The sequence below is a fragment of the Dasypus novemcinctus genome, chromosome 1, assembly GCF_030445035.2.
Source record: "Dasypus novemcinctus isolate mDasNov1 chromosome 1, mDasNov1.1.hap2, whole genome shotgun sequence".
In the NCBI taxonomy this organism is placed as follows: Eukaryota; Metazoa; Chordata; class Mammalia; order Cingulata; family Dasypodidae; genus Dasypus; species Dasypus novemcinctus.
In genome coordinates, this window is record NC_080673.1 from 169,047,532 (window position 1) to 169,068,441 (window position 20,910).

The window sequence follows — 20,910 nt, forward strand, 5'->3', positions numbered from 1 at the left end:
ATGAGGCCATGTCCTCGTTGATGCCAGGGATGAATATCGTTCCCTTTTTGTCTATCAGAGAGCCCACCAAGGAAATGAGGTCTGTTAGGGCCTTGCACGCTGCACCCCCATACCTGCCAGTGTCACTGCACTCTTATCGCGATGAAAAAGTAGCAGATGCCCCAGAGTCCATACGGTGATGCAGGGCTTCTTTCCCAGCCAGTAACTGTTGAAGATGCAGACATAGTTCATGTCCTGAATGAAGGTGTCCTTCTGGGCAAAGATCAGTTCACCCAGGCCTTCAGAACCAGATTCTTTCATGCCTTGCAGGCAAAATTGGACATTGACAGGAATTTCCTGAAATTCTGAAAAGCTTCCAGGGCATTCATACAGCCAGTGACTGGCCCCTTATCATTGGTTGAGCCCCTCCCATACAGTTTCCCATCTCACTCCACTAGGGTGAAGGGATCACCGTCCCAGCTGTCCACCAGGACCGTGGGCTGCACATCCAGTGTCCGTAAATACAAATGGTCTTCTTTGGGTCTGAACCCAATGTGCCAAGTAAAATTGGCAGAAAATGGAAACTCTGAGCCACTAGGCAGCTTTTGTGTCCCAGAATCTACCAGTTCCATGGAGCTGCCCAGCTGCTTGATGTCAGCAGCCCCAATTTCCATTGCCCTTTTGATTTTGCCTCTCTTCTCAGGCCATGCAGACACACTCTGGATGGCCATCTACTCAGCACATTTCAGTGATCCTGATTTTCATCAACCTATTTAAAGAGGTTAGTGACACCAGCATTTCTCAACTAGGCAGGAGAGCTGGAGGATTGCTGGAAAGGACACTCTGTCAGGGCTGGCTTTAAGTCAGAGACTCTTGTTTAGTTTTAAAGAGGAGACTGCATCAAGAACCCAGCTTAAGATATTGTTTGGATGGAACTGGCCCAGTGAATATTTTGCCCTGAACTGTTATGTCATCCTGGGTTCTAGGAAGTGAAGGGAAGTTTGACACTGGACAGGAGTAACCCTCTTCACTCCCAATATGCTGTAGGCTATTGTGGTCCTCAATGTCACTGATGCTGGTGGGACTGATATTGTCCTCTTCTCTATGGGAGAACACTGTGTTTTCAATGAATTCACTCTTGCTCTGAATCAGACTATCTGAAGAAATAGCTGAGCCAATGTTGTTGCCTTAATTTACCAAAGGGCTGCTGATGTAAAGTAACTAGCTTTTATAATGGGACACTTATTAGGGCTAAAAGCTTCAAATTAAGGCACCATCAGAGATACTTTCTCACCAAAGTCAGTGGCCTGGTGATGAAGCAAGATGGCGGGCAATCTCTGCCCAGGTCTCTGCCTTCCCCTCCAGGCTCACCATCTCTCAGAGCCAGCGCCCAGAGCTCAGTGTGAGCAAGCAGGCATAGGGCTCGTCTCTTTCCCAGCCTCCTCTCTCAGTCTCTGCTGCTCTGCTTTCTTCCTGAGTTCAGCTGTGAGATATCAGGCAGATGGCAGGGCTCATCTCCTGAGCCTTGAGCTGCTCCATGGGCACAGCCCCTGAGGGGCCTCTTTCTGAGCTTCTGTGCTTTGCTGGTTACAGACTCTGGGATGTCTCTCAGCCCTCAGGGCTTCTTTGTTTTCCTTCAGTCCTCTCTCTCACATGGCAGGATTGATATGGCAGCTCCTTTTCCCTCCATGTCTCTTTTTATAGCAGATCCAGCAAGCTGGGTCACGCCTCACTGATGTAGTCCAATCAAAACGCCCCAACCCACTGGAATCTTTCTCTTTTGGGGATTCACTAAAGAATTTCAAATTGTTAGAGTTGTCCACTCGAATTTGTTCCATTTCCTGAGGACCCTGCAGCTCTTTCAAACATAGCTGTAAAAATTTCTGTACTTATTTCCAGTTCTTGAGCTGGTGCTGGCTCTTCCTTTCAGCTTCTTCAAGCTTTCTGAAGTGTGCTTTGGCTTTGGGTTGTGTGCCTGGTACAGTCTGGTCCCAGTGGAATCTAGCTTTAAAGCATTCTAAACATGGGTGCAGATGAGCTGGTTGATTTTTTCCAGCTCCTTGTGTGGAGACCTGTTGGCAGGGCTAGTGCTGCTGCTTCTGCTGCCAGGTTTCTGTGCCTGGCTCAGCCTCCATGGGGGCTGTGACTGGAGCAGCTGGGGACTCGGCCTAGAGGTTCACAGAGGCGTAGTCATGTTTGTACTCTCACTCCTGGTGCTCCAAAGCCTGGGACGCCTCTAGTAGGCACTGCACGCTGATCATTTGCGCCTGCTGCATGGCACCATGGATGGCAACTGGGCCTTTCTGTCAACAGGAGGCACTGCTGGCAGCTACAGTTGGGCGCTGCCTGGGGCTTGTGGGGGGTACATGCACACTGCCATCCCCCCGCTCTGCCCTGGAATTTAATTTTGCTAGAAAGGTCATTACTGGGACAATTGGTGAAATCTGAATATAGTCTGTAGACAGCATTAAATCAATGTTAATTTCCTCATTTTGATAATTGTACTGGGGTTATATGAGAGATTGTCCTTTTTAGGAAAAACGTACTCAAGTATTTTAGGAGTAAAGAGGCATGATATGTGCAAATGATGCAAAGGACTGATAAAAGTGTGTGTGTATGCGTTTGTGAGGGATATAGAGAAAGAACATAAAGCAAATATGGTAAAGTGTTACTATTTGGGAACAATATAGAGGGTCTATGGGGTTTCCGTAGGAAGTTCTTACAATTCTGTTGTAAGGCTGAAATCATGTCAAAATAAAAAATTAAAAGAAAAAAGATAGGTGTAAAATTAAAAAAAAAAAGCATTAATGCCAGTTCTTGTTCTGCTTCCCTGGACTAGGACCTAACACCTATATGAAATCATTGATAGTAAACCTTTCCTATGTACTATAGAGATTCTTGCCTCTTTATTAAAGAATGTAGCAGGACTACCCAGGATTCCCCAAGATTTTAGCATTATTATGTAGTTTTCTGCATATAGGTCCTGTACTTCTTAGGTTAAATTGATTCCTAGGTATCTGAGTCTTTTTCCCCCTGATTTCCTCTTCAGATTGCTCAATACTAGTGTACAGAAATATTCTTGTATCCTGCCATTTTACTGAACTCATTTATTAGCTCAAGCAGCTTTATTATAGACATTTCAGAATTTTCTAAATATAGGATCATGGCATCCACAAATAAAGTTTTACTTCCTCTTTTCCTATTTGATACTTTTTATTTTTTCTTGTCTAATTGCTCCAGTAAGAACTTCTAGCACAATGCTGAATAACAATGGTTACAGTGGGTATACTTGTCGTGTTCCTGATCCTAGAGGGAAAGCTTTCAACCTTTCCTCATTGAGTATGATATTGGCTGTGGGCTTTTCATATATGCCCTTTATCATATTAAGGAATTTGCCTTCTAGTTTTTTTTTTTTTTTTAATCAAGAAAGGATGCTGGATTTTGTCGAATGCCTTTTCTGTATTGATCAAGATGATCATGTGTTTTTCTCCTTCAATTTATTAATGTGGTGTATTATGTTAATTGATTTTCTTATGTTGAACCAGTCTTGCATACCAGGAATAAACCCCACTTGGTCATGATGTGTAAGTCTTTTGATATGCTGTTGGATTTGACTTGCAAGTATTTTGTTGTGAATTTTTGCATCTATGTTCATTAGAGAGATCAGTATATAACTTTCTTTTCTTGTGGTGTTTTTATCTGGCTTTGATATTAGGGTGTTGTTGGCTTCATAAAATGTATTGGGTAATTTTCCCTCCTTTTCTATTTTTTGGAAGAGTTTAAACAGGATTGGTATTAGTTCTTTCTCAAATGCATAGTAGAATTCACCTGTGAAACCATCCTGTCCTGGACTTTCCTTATTGGGAGATTTTTGATGACTGATTCAATCTCTTTAAATGTGAGTGGTTTGTTAAGTTCTTGTAATTCTTGTAGCGTCAGTGTAGGTTGTTTGTGCATTTCTAGGAATCTGTCCATTTTATCTAGGTTGTTTAGTTTTCTGGCATATAGATACTCATAATATCTTTTTTTAAAAAAGATTTATATATTTCTCACCCCTCCATTGTTTTTGTGTTTGCTCTATGCTTTCTGTGTTCATTTGCTGTGTGTCCTTCTGTGTCTGCTTGTCTATAGGCAGCACTGGTAACCAATCCTGGGATGTTCTGTAGTGGTAGAGAGGCACTCAATCTCCTGTACCACCTCAGCTCCCCAGCCTGCTGTGTCTTACTGTCTCTCCTCTGTGTCTCTTTTTGTTTCATCATCTTGCTGTGCTAGCTCTCTATGCAGGCCAGCACTCTGCATGGGCCAGGACTCTGTGCAGGCCAGCACTCCATGTGGGCCAGCTCTCTGCCCGGGCCAGCTTGCCTTTACCAGGAGGCCCTGGGAATCAAACCCTCAACCTCCTATATGGTAGATGGAAGCCCAATGACTTGAATCACATCCACTTCCATAATATCCTCTTATGATTTTTTATTTCTGTGGGATCAGTTGTAATCCTTCCATTTCAGATTTTATTTATTTGCATCTTCTCTTTTTTCTTTGTTATTCTAGCTAGGGGTTTGATAATTTTATTGATCTTCTCAAAGAACCAGCTTTTGGTTTTGTTGATTTTCTCTCTTTTTTTTTTTCTTTGCTTGTTCTCAATTTCATTTATTTCTGCTCTAATCTTTATTATTTCTTTCCTTCTGCTTGCTTTGGGATTGGTTAGCTCTTCTTTTTCTAGTTCCTCCAGTTGTTCAGTTAGATCTTTGATTTTATCTCTTTCTTCTTTTTAAATATAGGCATTAAGGGCTATAAATTTCCCTCTCAGCACTGCCTTTGCTGTATGCCATAAGTTTTGATAAGTTGTATTCTCATTTTCATTCATTTCAATATATTTACTAATTTCATTTACTATTTCTTCTTTGACCCACTGATTGTTTAGGAGTGTGTTGTCCAGCCTCCACACATCCGTGATTTTACTTCTTTCCCATCTATTATTGACTTCCAGTTTCATTCTATTATGATCTGAGAAGGTTCTTTGTATAATTTCAATCTTTTTATATTTATTGAGACTGCTGTAGCAGTATGATAGTTTATGAATTCCAAAAATAGATACTGGATTATATTTGCAAACTGGTCTGTCCCTCCAGGCACATTAGATTATATTGGATTCAGAGGTTTCACTTTTACTTGATTAAATAATGATTAAGGCTTTGATAGGGCCATGTCAGTAGGACACTGCATCCCTGCCTCCCTGATGGGTGAGAACTCACAGAGAAACCACACAGCAGAGAAGAAAGTTTGGAGTTTTGATCCTGGAACTTGGTAAGTAAATACACAGAGAAATGGATATGTGAGGAAGTAGAGAAGTCTCCATTAAACACAGGCAGAGGCCTCAGGAAGAGAGACTAATCATTTGCCTGATAGTCTACAGCTGGCCTTGTGGAGAAAACAGTTGCTGAACCCAAAGAGAAATGAGCCCCAGGAAGAGAGGAACCCTGGAAGCCTGAACCCTTGTAGACGTAGGCAGCCAGCTTGCTCCAACACATGCTTCTACCCCAAATAAATACCCTTTATAAAAGCCAACAGGTTTCTGACCTTTTGCATCAGCACCCCTTTGGCTAACACACCTGCCTTGTGATCAAACATGTGGTCTATCCTGAAGAAATATCCATGAGCACTTGAGAAGAATACATAAGTTGCTGAGTTCAGTTGCAATGTTCTGGACATGTCTGTTAGGTCTAGCTCGTTTATCATATTGCTCAGGTTCTCTGTTTCCTTGTTGATCTTCTGTCTAGGTGTTCTAATGATGTGAGTGGTGTGTTGAAGTCTCCATTATTGTAGAGAAGTCTATTTCTCCCTTCAGTTTTGCTAGAGTTTGCCTTATATATTTTGGGCCATCCTGGCTATGTGCATAGATATTTATTACTGTTATTTATCACTGGTGGATAGTCCCTTTTATTAATATAGAATAGCCTTCTGTATCTCTCATAACTTTTTTGCATTTAAAATCTGTCTTGTCTGATATTAGTATAGCTGCCACTGCTCTTTTTTGGTTACTGTTTGCATAGAATATCTTTTTCCAACCTTTCACTTTCAGCTGGTTTGTATCCCTAGGTCTAAGGTAAATTTCCTGCAGGCAGCATACGGATGGCTCATGATTCTTTCTTCATCCTGTCAGCCTATATCTTTTGACTGGGGAGTTTAATCCATTCACATTCAATGACATTACTGTAAATGCATTATTTACTTCCACCACTTTAGTCTTTGGTTTTCATATGTCATATCTTATTTTCATCTTTTGGCTATCCTTTATGTTATTCTTGTCTTTTATACTCTCCTCCAATCCTCTCTCTCCTGTCTTTTTCCTTCAGGTTGTAAGGCTCCCTTTAATATTTCCTGCAAAAGTGGATTCTTTGTTATGAACTCATTAGTTTCTGTTTGTTTGTGAATATTTTAAACTTACCTTAATATCTGAAGGATAATTTTGCTGGATAAAGAATTTTTGGCTGGCAGTTTTTTCTCTTTCAGTATCCTAATTCTATCATACAACTGTATTCTCTCCTCCATGGTTTCTGATGAGCTTGAGCCACATCTGCTTCCCCTCTAATGTGTTTTCTTTTTTAAAGATTTATTTATTTTTCTCTCCCCCTCCCCCTCCCCCACCCCAGTTGTTGGCTGTGTCCATTTGCTGTGTGTTCTTCTGGGTCCACTTGTATTCTTGCCAGTGGCACTGGGAATCTGTGTCTCTTTTTTTGTTGTTGTTGCATCATCTTGCTGTGTCAGCTCTCCATGTGTGTGGTGCCACTCCTGGGCAGGTTGCACTTTTTTCACGCTGGGCAGTTCTCCTTTTAGGGTGCACTCCTTGTGCATGGGGCTCCCTTACGCAGGGGACATCCCTGCATGGCATGGCACTCCTTACGCGCATCAGCACTGTGTGTGGGCCAGCTCATCACATGGGTCAGGAGGCCCTGGGTTTGAACCCTGGTCCTCCCATGTGGTAGATGGACAGTCTGTTGAGCCAAATCCGCTTCCATCTAATGTGTTTTTGATCTCACCTATCGTGTCTTTAATTCCCAAAAACTTTGTATGTTTCTATTCAGGTTTTCAAATTCTTCTTTGTGATCGCTCAGTATCTTCTTGATGTCCTTTATCTCTTTAGCCATATTGCCTTTCAACTCATTAATTTGATTTCGGAAATTTGTGTACTTCTTATTGATTAGTTGTCTCAAATCCTGTGTCTCATCTGGGGCTTTGATATATTCCTTTTCTTCGGTCATTTCTTCCATTTTCTTAGTGTGTCTTGTAATTTTTTGCTGATGACTAGGCATCTGATTAGAATGGTGACTTTATTCAGATGCTCAATTTCTCTCTCTTTCATAGGGATTTAGTGGTGGGAGGCTGTGTGTTATTGCTGCTCTTTGATTCCTATTTCAACCTGTTCTGGGTCTTTGAAATTGTCCCTGTTAGTTGCTCAAATCTGGGCCCTGGACTCAATAATGGATTGTAGACCCACTTGTGCTGCAGCAAACACATGCCAACCAGGCTTTGAGCTGAGAGGGCTGCCAAAGAGTGCCATCTGTTGGTGGACCAAAGAGGTGCATGTGAGAAAATTAAAAGGGCCATGAGAAGGGAGGCTGTCAAGGCAGGAAAAAGGTTCTTTTACTTATTTCCTTTCAATTTCCTGCAACATAATCCACATCAGTGTGATAGAGGTTCCTGCCTGGAGGCTGAGAGCCTCATAATTCAAACTTTGACATAGGCAGTTCTCCAACCTCTGATGGCAACCTCCTCCCTTTTCCCAAACAGGAAATAATTCCACTCCCATCTGCATCCTCAACAACCAGTCCTGGTCAGTAGAGAAGGAGATTGAGAAGGTCGGATCTCTTTAGTCCCTTGCCAGCTCCCAAGACAAACAATGGCATGGCCCTATCTGGCCTGGAAGGGCTTGTGGGACACACAGTAGACCTCATTTGTGTGTGAAAAGCTTAGTCAGCCTTAGGCTATATCCCTCGCTTTCACTTTAATGGGAAGGTGGATTCCATTAAAATGTCTATAGGGTGGGGGAAGATGCTGGCAGTTGCAGATGCAGCTTTTAACTCACAGTTTGGCCATTGCTATTCTTTTCCTTTGCCCTTCTCTCTTCTGGGTTGTTTCTAGCCTTCCCCTGGTGTCCTAAAACCTAGAAGATTTTTTTCCAGGCCATTTCTGCTTGTCTTCTAACTATTTTTTTTTTGGGAGAGAAGAGAGTCCCTTGTATTTCTAGTCTACATCTTCCCAGAAGTAATTTTTTGTTGTTTATTGTGTGGGTCTTCACCTACTGAGATAACATCCTAAGACAACACAAACGCATTCATACTCCATAGAGGCAGGTCCAAGGTGCATCCTTCCCTACACATCTTCCCACCACTGACACCCTGTACCAGTGACCTTTCCCTGTCATAGATGCCGAAAGAACACTCCCACAATTGTATTTTCAACCCCAGTCCTCAGCCTCCCCAGAGTGAGTTCACCTGTTCCTTCCTCCAGCCCTCTTACCAGCTCCATGGATAGCACAACCCACTTCCCCAATCCTTCTCACACTCACACTCCAGCACTGTCGACCCCACTCACATCGCTGCACTACCATCACCCCATCCATTGCCCAACCACCCCCATCCTAGTAAAAGAAAACAGACCAATATACCAAGCCCTCATTATTAATGCTTGTACTTATGAACCTTATTCTTATAAAATTGAAAATCAGCCTGATAACAACCATTGCCCAAGAGTTGCCTCCTGAAAACCTCCTGTTACTCAAATGTGGTCTCTCTCTAAGCCAATCTTAGCAAATAAACTTACTACTTTCCCCCCTGGTGTGGGACATGACTCCTGGGGGCGAGCCTCCCTGGCACCTAGGGATTAATGCCAAGTGCCAATCAGTGATGCCTTTGGAAAAAGATCTTGACCAAAAGGGGGAAACAACACAAAAGAGTCTTTACAGCTAAGAGATTTCAAAGTAAATTGGGAGGTAATTCCAGAAGTTAGGCTTATGCATGTCTCAGGTGGATCTCACTGACTGCCACAGTAAACAAGGTGCTTCTGAGGGCTCTTGAGACATTTGGACACTACAGGCAAGGCATACAGCCCCATGAAATAAGCTCCTCATGACTCAGCCTTATCTTGGAATATATGTTAACCTATTTCCTCAAGGTAACACAGTCAGACTCATTTATAATTTCCCTACACATAATTCTTCCACCCCTTTTATTTGAACCTATAATTAGCACTATACCTGTTAAATATTTGTCCCAGAGACTTAGATCTTCAGTTTGCTCATATGCCAGTTGAGCCCTGAATTTCAGCAGAGTTGTGGTCAACACCTACTGTCCAGTACATGGACTCACTAAGGACAGCAAAAGGATGATGACGGACAACTCCCATGCCAAAAAGCAAAGTATGTATCTATAACTACAAGCAAAATAGTTCCTTCCATTTGCCTGACAAGATCTAAGCCCCCTCACAATCTGAAGTAAAGAGGGCATCACCATTCCCAAATCTTCAAGATTGAGGAATGAACAAACAAGGGGGGAATGCAACCATGGACCAAAGTAGACTTACTGTCATTGTAATAATAAGGGAAGAAATTATAAAGCTGATATAAAGATAGTGGTTACCGGAGGTTCTGAGGAGAGGGGGAGAGAAGAATAGGTAGAACATAGGGCATTTTTAGGACATTGGAATTGTTCTGCATTGTATTTCAATGATGGATACAGGTCATTATATATTTTGTGAAAATCTATAAAATTGTATGGTGCAAAGTGTAAATCATAATGTAAATTAAAGACCTTGGTTAGGAGCAATGCTTCAATATTTGTTCATTTATTTAACAAATGTAGCATACTAATGTGAGATGTTACCAATGGGGGAAAATGTTGGAGGGAGTAGGGGTAGGGTGTATGGAATTCCCTATACTTTTTTTTCCCCATTTTATTTATTTATTTAGGAAGCACCAGGGATTGAACTGGGGACCTGGTTATATGGGAAGCAGGCACTCAACCAGTTGAGCTACTTTTGCTCCCAACCCCTAAACTTTTGATGTAACTTTTGTGACTTTCATGTAATCTAAAACTTCTTTAAAAATAAAGTTTATTATATTAAAAAAATTCCTGGAAGTGGACTTAGCCCAATGGATAAGGCATCTGCCTACCACATGGGAGGTCCGCGGTTCAAACCCCGGGCCTCCTTGACCCATGTGGAGCTGGCCCATGCACAGTGCTGATGTGTGCAAGGAGTGCCCTGTCACGCAGGGGTGTCTCCCGTGTCGGGGAGCCCTACGTGCAAGGAGTGTGCCCTGTAAGGAGAGCTGCCCAGCATGAAAGAAAGCGCAGCCTGCCCAAGAACAGCGCCACACACTCAGAGAGCTGACACAACAAGATGACGCAATAAAAAGAAACACAGATTCCCGATGCTGCTGATAAGGAGAGAAGCAGTCACAGAAGAACACACAGTGAAGACAACGGGGACACAGAGCAGACAATGGGGTGGGGAGGGAGAGAGAAATAAATAAATACATCTTAAAAAAAAAAAATCCCTGTAAAGAAGCATATAGAAAAAGGTCTTGGAACAAAGCTCATTAAAAGCCTATTGACCTTTCTGAATTTAGCTGTCAGTCTGAATATATACTGAAGAGCTGTACTCAATACACAGTTCCAGGTACTAGACTTCTGAAGGCAAATAAGGAATGCTTCCTGCTCTCAGCTTGTTCCATCTTACCGGCATACTTAAAGGCTAGTGCTTCTATGTCTGTCTGCTCCCTGCTTACCCTACAAAACCACAAGGTTTTCACAGGTCTAATCCAACACAGTGTCCAGCACTCACACTTGCCATTCCAATGACGGAATGATTGGTGAGTGAAAGGTGTCAATGAGTGAGTGATGGGTATGAGGGTTTATAAATTATTTTAGAAGGGGGTCTACCCCTTCCATGATCAAATCTCATACTATCCAGTGGTCCAAAAATTAAGAGCCAAGGACAAGATGAATTCAGCTAAGTGGTTGGGGCACAAGATCATAACAGAAAAATCAATGGTGTTTCTATACAGTAGCAATGAACAATTTGAAAAGGAAATAAAGAAAACAATTCCATTCACAATAGCAACAGAAATAATAAATTATTTAGTAATATATTTAACCAAGGATGCAAAATACATACACAGAAAATGACAAGTCATTATAGAAATCAGTTTAAAAAAGGTGTAAGTAAATGGAAAGATATTCTGTGCTCATGAATTGGAAGGCTTAATATTGTTAAGCTGTCACTACTGCCCAAAGTGGGAAGCAGATGTAGCTCAAGTGATAAGGCCTCTGCCTACCATACGGAAGGACCTGGTTCAATCCCTGGGGCATCCTGGTGAAAAAGAAGAAGAGAAAGCATGCCTGCACAGCAAGCCAGTGCTTGTGTGGCAAGTTGAGTGCCTATGTAGTTAGCCAAGTATCTGCGTGGTGAGCCGAGTGCCCATGTGGTGAGTTGAGTGCCTGCATGGTGAGCTGAGTGCCATCGTGAGTGCCTGCGTGGGGAGCCAGTGTCCATGTGGCAAGCCAGTGCCCATGTGGCGAGCCAAGTGCCCACATGGTGAGCCAAATGCCCATGTAAGTGCATGTAAGCCAGTGCCTGTGCGGCAAGCCAATGCCCACATGGTGAGTCAAGTGCCCACGTGAGTGTTCGTGTGATGAGCCAGTGCCCATGCAGTGAGCCAGTGCCCAAGTGATGAGCTGAGTGCCTGTGCAGCAAGTCGAGTGCCTGCATGGTGAGCCAGTGCCCATGCAAGTAAGTCATGCAAAAAGATGATGATGCAACAAAAGCGAGACAAAGGGGAGAGTCAAGATGAAGCACAGAGAGACCAGGAACTGAGGTGGCACAATTGACAGGGAACCTCTCTCCACATCAGAGGTCCTCAGGATTGAATCCTGGTGAATCCTAGAGGAGAAAGATGAGAAGACAAAAAGAAAAACAGATATAGAAGATCACACAGTAAATGGACATAGACAGCAAAAACAACAGGGCAGGGGAAGGGGAACGGAAAAAAAAATACTGCCCAAAGTGATTTATGGATTTAACACAATTTCAATCAAAATTCTAAAATGGAATTTCCAGAATGGAAGAACTAATCATTAAATTCATATGGAAGGGCAAGGGACTCCAAATAGCCAAGATAGTCTTGAAATAGAAGAACAAAGTTGGAGGACTCATACTTCCCAATGTCAAAACTTATGACAAAGCTACAGCAATCCAAATACAAAGTCATACATACAGCCCAATGGATTAGAATTGAGAGTGCAGAAATAAGCTGATTTATTTATGACCAACTGGTTTATGACAAGGGAGTCAAATTCACTCAGCAGCAAAAGAATAGTCTCTTCAACAAATGATGCTAGGAAAACTGAATAGTCACATGCAAAAAAAAAAGAAAGTGGATCCCTACCTCACATCATATATAAAAATTAACTTAAAAGGTAAGAGCTAAAACTATAAAACTCGTAGAAGAAAATATGGGGAAATATCTTTAATACCTTGTATTAGGCAATGAATTCTTAAACTTATACCCAAAGCATGAGCAACAGAAGAAAAATAAACTAGACTTCATCAAAATAAAAATCTTCTTTGTATCAAAAGACATTATTGGGGAGTAGATGTAGCTCAGTGGTTTGAGTGCCTGCTTCCCGTGTATGAAGTCCTGGATTCAATTCCCAGTACCACCTAAAAAAAAAAAAGTATATATATATATGACATTATCAAGAAAGTGAAGACAACAGAATGGGAGAAAATATTTAGGAACTATATATCTGATAAGCATTTAATATTCAGAATATATAAGTAACACCTACAACTCAATAACAAGAAGACAAAAAAAACCCAATTAAATATAGGCAAAGGACTTGAACAGACATTTCTCCAAAGAAGATACACAAATGGCCAATAAGGAGATGAAAAGATGCTCAACATCATTAGTCATCAAGGAAATGCAAATTAAACCAACAATGAGACAAGACTTCACATCCACTAGAATACATACTATTTAAAAATGAAAATAACAATTGCTGGTGAATAGAGTATAAACCTTCATACAGTGTTTTTGGGAATGTAAAATGGTGCAGTTGCTGTAGGGAACAGTTTGTTGATTCCTCAAAAAGTTAAACATAAAACAACCATATGACCCAGCACCCTACTTCTAGTTATACCCAAAAAGAATTGAAAGCAGGGACTCGAACAGATACGTGCACACCCATATTCATGATCAAAAAGTGCAAGCAACTCAAATGTCCATCAACAGAAGAATGGATAAACAAAATGTGATACACATATACCATGGAATATTCCTTAGCCTTAAGAAGCAATGAAGTTCTGATTCATGCTACTAGATGCATGAACCTGAAAACATCATCTTATGTGAAATATGTCAGACACAAAAGGACAGAAACTGTTATAATTCCACTTGCACGATATAGCTAGAATATGTAAATTCCCAGACACAGAAAGTAGAGTAAAGGTTACTAGGGGCAGGGGTGAGGAGGAGGAGAAGAAGGGAGTTAAGGAGTAAATGCATAATGAGTGTAGAGTTCCTGTTTGGAGAGATGAGAATTTTCTGGTAATGGATGGTGATGAAGGTAGCACAACATGTGAATGTGATTAATCCCGCTGAATGATATCCTTGGGAGCAGATGAGATGGGGAATTTTATGTTGAATATATGTTTCCACACACACACAAAAAGAGTAACTAAAGTTACAATGATAATTAAATGCAATAGATGATCCTGGATTAGAATAATTGAGGAATAAAGGACAAAGAAACATTATTGGGACATTAGGAACATAGACTGCAAATTTTATCAATGTTAAATTTCCTGAACTTGATAACTGTACTTAAGGTCATTATCTAAATGAATATTCTTCTTCTTAGGAAATGTACATGGAAGTATTAAGTATTTAAGGAGTGTGATGTCTATGAACTACTCTCAATTGTTTGGAAAATAGATGGATGAATATGTAGAATGATGCAGCAAAGGTGGCAAAATATGAAAAGTTAGTGGATTTGGTTATCTGGGTGTCTGGGTGGGGGGTAGGTCAGAGTTCTTTGTATGGGTTTTGTATTATTTTTGCAACTGTCCGGTAAGTTTATAATTATTTCAAAATAAAGAGTTAAAAAGGAAACAAAACAAAACAAAACCAAGCACTTGCTCTGAGAGAGATGGGAGAGACTATGTTTCCTCTTTCCCAGACTGGGAAACAGCGAAACTTCTGTTGTGTAATTTTCAAGGGTCATGGATATTCTGCTTCCAGAATTCTATTCAACAAGTTTTAAAGCTGCTTCTGAGCAGTGATTTGAGCTGATAGTGAAATTGGAGTGCTTAGAAGAGAGATACAATAAAATAAAACACTTAAATTTCAACTCTGCTTTGAAAAACCAAGAAAACACAGTCTGAGATTTCACGTAACTTGGCCAGCCCACAAATTCGACAAATATTTAGTAAGCTGTGTCTGAGTACTGAGCTCCTGGACTCAAGAGAAACAAATGAAAATAATTTCTAGGCAATGACCCTCCTTTATAAAAGAAATGGGAGGATGCCCGATCAACTTCATAGACAGTACACAAACTGTAGTTGAAAAAGGATTAGGAGATAAATTCTTGACTATCTAATCTATATCCTCTTTTCTGGCAAGTTTTGAGAATTCACTGGGACGAATTTTTCTAATGTGTTTAATTTTCTCCTAAGTAGACTGAGCTTCTATTATTTTGAGAGGGTAGAGCCTGGAAGACTGTCAAGATATTCCTATCAGCACCATCAATAATCCATTTTATGCATTTTTTTATTAGTTGATGGCTACAATATATGTTAGCATCACCTAGAATGAGCATGAGGGGATATCTGTGTGCAGAGATGTATTCATAGATTATCCTCCCAAAAAAGGTTGCCTGGTCAAGTAGGTATAGAAAGGGCAGAGATTAAAGGTGAACATAAGCACGGTTATGAAAAGGAAGTATTTCACTTTGTTTAATCTAATGTTTCCCAAAGTTATTTGACAACAGAACTTTATTATTTATTTTTTTCATAAAAGGCTTATTAACCAATAAAATTTGTGTTTTGTGGAACACTTTGGGAAAAACAACTGTCAAAATGACAGTCCTTATCACCAGGGCAGTTTTGTGCTTCATGCTAATTCTATAGTACCGTGTTTGGGCAAACCTAGCCAGGCAACGTCTGTGGCCCCATGCAAGAAATTGGTGCCATCACCAACCGCACAGGCATGAGTAAATCATTTAGTCTCTTTGATTCCTCAGTTTCTTTATCTCTAAAATGAGCCCAGGATGGCAAATTTCTCTTCCAAATCAAACAGTCTAAATGGCAAAGGGGATATTTTAGTTTGCTGGGCTGCTGAAAGCAGATATCGTAAAATCAGTTGGCTTTAATGGGAATTTATTAACTTACAAGTTTAGTTTTGAAGCCATGGGAATGTCCTGATCAAGGCATTGTCAAAGTAATGCTTTCTTCCTGAAGACCTACTGCCAGAGATCCTTGGGTCCTCTGCCATGTGGCAAGGCACATGGTGGCATCTGCTGGTCTCTTCTTTCTCTTCTGTGTTTAGTTAATTTCAGTTTCTTGCTTCCCATGGCTTTCTCTCTCTCTCTCTCTTTTTTTCTGTATAATACACATCCCATTTATAAGGAATTCCAGTAAGAGGATTAAGGCCCACCCTGGGCCATGCCTTAACTGAGGTAACCTCAACAAGAGTTCTTATTCACAATAGGTTTATACACACAGGAAGGTTTAAATTTAAGAATTTCTGGGATTCATACAGTTCTAAATCACCACAGGGGAGAAGGAGGAGAACTTCTTTCTGTTCAATGACTCTGTTTCCTACCTGGTTTACATATATTATCTCTTTTAATCCTGAGAACTACACTGAGAGGCAGGCATCAATATTATCCTGTTGCTGTTGGGGAACCCAGCTCAGAGCTTTGTCATCTAGTCCACCATGATGATGCTGGTAAGTGGCAGTGCTGAGATTCAACCTGAGGTCTGTTTGGGTCCCAAGTTCACACTCACACCAGCCCATGATCCTGACAGAATGGAAAAAGCTTCTCTTCCTGTTTCTTCCCTTCAGGTCCTCATTCTCTGCCTCATTCCCATAGGTTGCAGTTCTTTGGTGGAGGTCTTTTCAGCTTCTGCTCTGAAGAGCTACTCATCAGTGCCCTGAAGCCCAGAGATGGGGAATAGGTGAGAAACAGCAAAGTCCCAGGGAGGGAGGAGGGACTCAGATCAGGGAGACCCTCCGCAAGTGGAAGAGATGAGGTCCCCTGGACACCCTTCTCCACTGGGAATGGGCTAAGGGGAGGTGCAGCCTACTGGGTTGGAGGGCTCCCATTGGGTACCAGGGAACTGGCTGGAGACGTCTGGCCTCTCAGATATATCTGCATTTTAATAGGGGACCATATAAAAAAGTCAGTTTTCTAATGCTCAGTTCTGTGCTAAGTTTCTCTTTAGGGTGATGGAAGTTGTTGTAACAGCTGATGGTAGTACAACACTGCGGATGTAATTAATGCCACTGAATTGTATGCTTGAAAATGGTTAAAACAGAAAATTTAATGTTGCAGATGCTATCACAATAATACAAAAAACAAGAAAGAAAGAAAAGAAAAGAAAAAAAGTTTTCAGGAGCCAAAGGAACCAACGTGAAATGTCAGGGTTGAAATTGGTATTTCTTGGTCAAAGATTCTGCCTTCTGCCCACTAGACTCAGACCATTTCAAGGACTGCCTCTCAGCCTTCTCCCAAGGCTCAGCTTGTGATGCTGTTCACCTTAGGAGGGTGTCTACACCGCTCCTGTAACTAAGAACAAATAAGGTCCCAGTCCGCAGGCTTTGCTGCTGCTGGGTTCATAGGCTCTTTGATGTTTCTGTTGAATGTGGAAAGGCTTTTGCCCCAAGTTTTTCTTCCTTTGGTCCTTACCCTAGTGTATCAGGATCATTTCAATGGATCTTAAAAACCTTTCAAAGGGTCCTTTCCTCTGTTCAAGATTGGGTAACAGCTCATGGGAGTTATGGTCATGGCCGATGGGGTTAACTACCAGGGCAGATGGCCCCTCTTTGGAAATGGTGTTTATGTGTGATGAATCTGGACTCAGATGGGATCTCCCTTCATAAGACTTTCATGCTAATGTGCTGGAGGTGCAGTTAATGTTGGGGTTTAAGATATATTTAGGGGATTTGAATCTCTGGACTGACAATGTGATAGCCAGGTTCTGAGCCTCAACAGACTCCAGCACCTATAATCTGATCTATTGGACTTACCACACTCAGCTAAGATGGAGTTGAAGAAGGACAACCACCACACCATGGAGCCTAGAGTGATTACAACTGAAAATGGGAGGATTGCATCCAGCATCCATGTGGAATCTGAGCCTCCTCTTGACATAGAGGTGCAATGGACATAACCAATCCAATGTCCACATAGAAGAGGTGGCATTGGATTGGGAAAAGTGGACATGGTGGACGATGGGTATGGGGAAAGGCAGGAAGAGATGAGAGGTGGAGGCGTCTTTGGGACATGGAGCTGCCCTAGATGGTGCTTCAGAGGTAATCACCGGACATTGTAAATCCTCACAGGGCCCACTGGATGGAATGGAGGAGAGTATGGGCCATGATGTGAACCATTGTCTATGAGGTGCAGAGGTGCCCAAAGATGTACTTACCAAATCCAATGGATGTGTCATGATGATGGGAACGAGTGTTGTTGGGGGGGGGGGGGAGAGGGGGGGTGGGGGGTGGGGTTGAATGGGACCTCACATATATATTTTTAATGTAATATTATTACAAAGTCAATTAAAAAAAAAAAGATTGGGTAACAGCTGCTTTCATCTTCTGACATAATACTTAGTCTGTGTCATTAAGACAGGGTGTTGGAAGAATGGTCACAGGCATTACACAGCATCTTCACTGACTTCAGAACTCTTTCTCAAGCCTGCAATGTGAGAGAGCTTACAGTCTCGTGGGGCAGGAGGAGGGAAGGAACACAGAGCAGGATGGAGTTCATAGCAACATTTGAAAAGCTTCATCACAGCATGTGACAGCTTGGCATAGTGCTTATTTAGTGTTTAAGCAGCTTAGGTTCAGAGTTGTGGATTCCAGTTCTGCCTCCATCACTTATTAGCTTTATGATTTCTAGGCAAGGTTCTCAGCCTCTGTGAGCTTCAGTTTTCTGATCTGTGAAATGCAAAGGATGATCGTTCCTGCTTATGAGGATTGTTTTGAAAATTAAATGGATAAAAGTATCTTAAGCATTTACTGTAGAGTCTGGTATACTGCCAGTGCTTATGAATAATTATAATAAGTATTAATAGTTCACATTTGAGTGTTTATTATATGTCAAATATTGTTTTAGGAACTTTCATGTATTAATTCATTTTAATCTTACAACAACATTTTAAGAGGTTGTTTTAACTAGTATTTTATGGATAAGTAAATGGATACAGAGAGGTTATATAACTTGCCCAGGGTTATAAAAATAAGAATATGGTTTAGTGCAGCTATTACCAATGCTGTTGTTATTGCTTTCATTATTATTATTTGCTGGCATCTGTCTTAGTAGGTTCTGGTTTTTTTTCCCCTGAATTCACTTGGTTACACAACAGGAAGCAGCTTGTGCTTCGGTAGCTTTTGCAAATGGGAACTGGATCATCTTGATTTGCGCTGAACTTCATAGATGTGGTTTATATATTCACCACCAGATGGCAGAATATAGAGGCGATGTCAATTGAATTTCCAGGACCTTGGTTTAGGAAAGTTCTTTGCCATATGGCAAAGTTAGGGAATAGGTGATGTACATATTTCAGTTACTATCACTCTTAAGACCTGGTGGCCACAGCACCGTCATATGGCAGGGCCTTCTCCTGCCCTGGCCTGGCAAAGGGTTTATTCTGTGGTTTGACCAGACCATGGTAGGATCAAAAGACTTCCACAGTTTGATAGAGGCCTCTTTTTACACAATCACTACTCATCAAACGCTCAGATGGGAGAGACACCTTTGGAAAAAAATTTTGTTGAATAGGCTGGGGAGGGACAAATATGTAGGCTTGTGACCCTGTGATGTCCAGTTCTCCCCACCCCTAATCCTCGGTTAGTCTTGATGTTGCTGGGCCTTGACCTTCCTGGGTGCTCTCTCCCAGACCCCATGTGCTGTCCATGGTCTGAGCTGGACTTGGAGTCCCACCTTCTGGATGAGGGTACGTGGCCATGAACAAGGGGATAAAAATAAGCCATGAAGTAAACATGGCTCATTCTTAAAGTTTTTGGGGAAAGCGCCCATTATTTTTATATTAAAATAAATTCAGATTATTGTGGGTGAAAAGCAAAAATTTGTATGAATTTTCAGAATTAAACAGATGATAGGAAGAATTCTCAGGATGTCTCAGTAGTCTGTGGTCAGCTCTCTAGACCCTCCATCTGCAGACCTTCCCAAACCTATAGGAAACATGTGAGGAAAAACGTTTGAGAAGCAATACCCCTATTCTCTGAACTTTAAACTCCTGGGAGTTAGGCCCCAGTCTGGAGCAGAGGAGATGCAATTCATTGTTGAATAAAGTCTGTGTGTGTGGGGGTGGGAGTAGAGGTCCTGGTAGACACACAGAGAAAGGAGTAGAGGGCAGAGGGTTGTTTAAAGAATTGTTAGGTCTCTGTGGGCCCTGATAATTTGCATTTCTAACAAACTCCCATGTTTCTAACACACTCCCAAGTTGCTGCTTTCTGGGGACCATCCTTTGAGAACCACTGCTTTACTACTTTAAGGCAAATAAAGGCGGCCCAGGCCTCTGCTCTGTTATGTTGCTGGCTGGTTTGGGTGAGCTTTATTTAAAGGGGGAGGATTAAACTCCCAAGAATCCTTGTGGCTTGGTGAGTCCTTGGCAAACAGTGAAGTAGCTTCTGTATGTACAGCTTATCCCTTTTGCTGACAAATCATGTGACCAAAAACATGTTGGACCATATGATCATTTAGTTAGAAGATGATTTTGGTCAGAAACTCATATCTGTAATTGTTATCACCCAGTCCTATCATTTGGTGAAGTTTTACAATTCTACTCTGTGTCTAAAATTTTTGTCTATTTTTTCAAAGACTTTGCTCTTTAACACTTTGTAATTTATGTTCAATCAATTATTCTTTCTCTATGGGGGTTGTAAGAGGAAAAACCAAGTGTCCAATAATATGGGACTAATGTGAATGACCCAAATGTTTAATAACTGGGGAACAGTTGGAACCACCCTAAGACATTGTACGGTACTCTGTTTGCTCTCAGATCCATTTGCTGCCTTCCCTTGCTTAGTTCAGTAACTCAGGGAATCATATTACTGAGGCTCCCTTGCCCTCCAGATTCCAATGGAAGTTGCCTGTGGACGTCTTGAGGGTGGAGGTAGAGAGAAGCCAAGGTCTTTTTCCCTTCCTCTCTCTCTGCTTGTGACAGTAGCTGTGACGGTGGCCACTTTTCTCCATAGCTACTCCCCCAGCTTCTGGTTTTGGTGAGTTACCCCCTCCTACTCTCCCACCCAATATCTTCTTGCTTTGATAATCTCTGTGTTGCCATTCCCTTTGGCTTCTCAGCCCTTCCTTCTGTTTGAAAGGAAGGGATATGTTCCTGAGTGGAAAATGTCCTGGTCAAAAGTTTTCTGGCTAAGTCACTACATCATATGCAATATCAACACTGGATTTTGCGAAAAGTGCTATCATCTAATATACATGTTGCTGCTTGTTGTGTGCTTAACATAGGGTAGGTCAGTGGAAGACACCAAGGCTGGTCGGGGACGGGACTTAAGTCTCTCCATCATTTCGATCAAATTCTCATTCCTTTCTCATCCAAAAACAGTCTATCATCTATATAAAAGTAATGTCAGGCTATGTCTCCTAGCTTCCCTTCCAAGCCCTG

At 41.6% G+C, this 20,910-nt stretch overlaps 1 protein-coding gene and 1 pseudogene across 8 annotated transcripts in view; both read right to left on the reverse strand.

Moving 5' to 3' along the window:
- The window catches only part of PGCKA1 (PDCD10 and GCKIII kinases associated 1), a 116,009-nt gene that overhangs the window by 12,458 nt on the left and 82,641 nt on the right, over positions 1 to 20,910 (reverse strand). For 5 of the 8 annotated variants that reach the window (XR_011649505.1, XM_058299788.2, XM_058299837.2 and 2 more), the window contains one exon: positions 12,510 to 12,696. The exons of the other annotated variants lie outside the window; for them this stretch is intronic. The gene's annotated coding sequence lies outside the window, so the exon portion shown is untranslated. The remainder of the gene's footprint in view (positions 1 to 12,509; positions 12,697 to 20,910) is intronic. 8 annotated transcript variants of the gene reach the window in all.
- Positions 347 to 10,833, reverse strand: LOC101430193 (max-interacting protein 1-like; annotated as a pseudogene).